At 39.4% G+C, this 3036-nt stretch overlaps 1 pseudogene; it reads left to right on the top strand.

Moving 5' to 3' along the window:
• Nucleotides 1–2122: 2122 nt before the first annotated feature.
• LOC147829228 (small nucleolar RNA SNORA70) lies at nt 2123–2248 on the top strand (annotated as a pseudogene).
• Nucleotides 2249–3036: the final 788 nt, after the last annotated feature.

Raw genomic sequence — 3036 nt, forward strand, 5'->3', positions numbered from 1 at the left:
GTACTGGAGATCGAACTCGGGTCCTTGTGCTTGCGCAGCAGGTGGTGGAACCACTGAGCTAAATCCCTGACCCTGCCAATGGTTCTTGTAAGTAAAAATAATGTTGCATGAAAGGAGCAGCTAGTTCAGCTCACAATTCAAACATCTGCCATAGTCTGGAGAGCACAGCTGGAGGACCTCTGTGTGCTCCTGACACAAAAGAGGGTGCAGAACAGCGGGCAAAGACTCTGAAGAGGTGAGGGGATGGTGCTCAGCACACCTTCACAGAGCATTAAGTGGAGTGAATGTTCAAAAGTCTTGTCATGCTGTAGGCCATCAATAAATTCCCCATCACCTTGACTTCAGGCCCCAAAGTACTCTTGGACTCCCAGCCTTTTTGCCTTCACCAACTGCTTTGCTCAGATTCCAAGACCCACTCAGCAGGAGCCTGACTTTGAACTTGGGCACCTGGTGTGGGGGTTTCTTCCAAAAGAAACCATCTCAAGCTTGTCCCATTTCTTGTTCTCTTCAATAGTGTCACTTTGAGTCTAGCATGTTCTTTAACACTTGAGCCCTGGTGTGCTAACACTGTCTTTGGCTCTAGAGATTTAAAAAAGAAAAAAGAATTGACCTGGTAACTGTAAGTCATACCCTTAGAACTTCTTCTTTTGAAAAATAATTGTTCTAAGGGCTGGGGATTTAGCTTCTGCCACCTGCCTTGCAAGCGCAAGGTCCTGAGTTTGATCCTTGGTACCCCCTCACAAAAAAAAAAGAAAAAGAAAAAAGAAAATAATTGTTCTAAATGTAGACTTTAAAAAAAAATTTTTAAATGACTAAACAAGTACCAATCATGTGCTATCTTTGGGGATGTAGACAAAATTTTCCATTTCAATGGGAAAATATCCATTGTTTATGACATATCTTTCTAAATTATCAGATCCTAGCTCTGTTCTGTGCAATGTCTTTGAGCTGTATTCATTCTTTGTAAGTTATATATAACTGATTGCTATATAAATTCTATCTTTTAAAAAAAATTTTTGAGACAGGGTCTCATTATGTTGTCCGGGTGGGCCTTGAACTCACAGGGATCCTCCAATCCTCCTGCCTCAGCCTCCCGAGTTCTGGGACTACAAATGTGATCCACCAAACCTGGCCATAAATTCTATCTTATAAAGTAATGATTTTAAACTGCCCCCTCTTGTGGAAAAACCCACCAGTTTTATTGCTATTTGCAATAATTCTGTGGGATAGTAGATGTTCCTAATTGTTTGTGTTTTCTGTAAGCCTCCTATGTGACATACCCTTGTGGATGGGGTCAAGAATACTGTCCTCTCTGCTCCACAGGGTTGATTAAAAGTTCTTTGAAAAGTGTTTGATGAGACTTATTCTAAATGATGATATAAAGTAAGAGAAAAGTGTGATGTATACACCCTTGGGTGTCCACCTCTGAGTCCAAAACTTAGAAAATACATTAGTTCATAGACCCTTTTTCTAGGCTTTAACATAGCTATAGTTTTTCTTTTGATATTAACCTACAAAATCCAAGCTCACTCATCTATTTGAATTAAACTGGAAAGTGGCTATTGGAACTCAGGGGAAAAGGATCAAGTAGAAAGGCCTTTAGTAAATAGTAAAACCACAATGATCAATACTATAAGGTTTGGTTTACTGTTGCATTTCATTACCAACATGTCATCAAGTTTGTCTCAGTTCTGCAAGTAGTTGAGTTTGTAGCCCAGTAGAAGGTTTGGCTATGTAGTTGTTATCGTTGCAAAAAACTGGTAATGTGCTAAACATCACTGAATTATACACTCAAAATGGCTAAAATTATCGTCTCTATGTTATGTGCCTTTTTTCCCAATAAAAAATCAAAACTATCTTTCCAGTGTTTTTTTCCCCCAATGGTTTTAATGTGTAGCTAGGTTTGAGAATATTTGGCTGAGAAATGGAGAACACACCAGAAAATAACTAAATGAAAGAGAAGAGATTGAAGATATCCAGGCTTAAAACTAAAACAATCCTCCAACTTAAAAAGAAGGGTAAGTGGTGAACACACTATGGTTTCTGTTACCCAATTGTCCTCTAGCCAAGCCCTATGGAAAAGAATCCTAAAAAAGGGGAGGGAGATTCAATAAAAGAGCACCTGCAGCTAATAAAGACTCCTTTGCTTATGAGAGCCCAGTGCGTGATGGTTGCAAGTAGCAGCCTTCTTGGTAGTGTATGCAGCCTGTTGCATATATGAGTTATTCTAAAGAACCTGAAGATGGCCCTCTCTAATGTGTGTTAATGTGCTTGACCTCATACTAGTCCCAATCTACGCTGCAGACAGGAATACAAGGTGCCTTTGGGAATCCCCAGGGCACAGTGGCCAGGCTTCACAAAGGACAAGTCATTCTCTCCATCTGTACCAAGCTGAATGAATTGAACCAAGGAGCATGTGATTGAGGCTCAGAGACACAAGACCAAGCTCAACTTCCCTGGACCCAGAAGATCCACATCTTAAAGAAAGGAGGCTTTATCAAGTTTACTGAGTATGAATTTGAACATGTGGTGGCTGAGAAATGGTTCATTCTGAATGGTTGTAGGGTCCAATACATCCTGAGTCCTACTTTCCTGAACTAGTGGTGGGCCTGATCCTCATGAAGGCTCCCATTGGGCTTCCCCCTCTTTACTCAGGCCCACTGATAAATTCTACTTCATGCCTAAAAAAATAAATTAGAGAACAAACATAAACTGCAAGAATGTGATTCAGAACGGCAGTCTGAAAGGAACTGAATATCCTTCCTCTTCAATTCCTATTGAAGTACAGACTGAAGATGAAGGCTAACAGACAAAACCTAATCATCAAGAATAGAAAAATAGACTCAACTGAAGATCAAATTAAAGAAAGACTGAAAAAAGAGATTCTCTGAGTGTTGGAAAATAAGAGAAAGAGAGAGAAAGAAAGACAGAGAAAGACTCATGAAGAATAGCTCCAAAGTTTCTAATAACTTTATTATAAGGTACCCAGAAATTTAGAAAATATGAAAAAAATGAAATTTTAAAAATCTCATAGCT

Source organism: Heterocephalus glaber, unplaced genomic scaffold (genome assembly GCF_053883595.1).
Source record: "Heterocephalus glaber isolate CG9 unplaced genomic scaffold, H.glaber_assembly_v1.0 deba00000676, whole genome shotgun sequence".
NCBI classification, from domain to species: Eukaryota; Metazoa; Chordata; class Mammalia; order Rodentia; family Bathyergidae; genus Heterocephalus; species Heterocephalus glaber.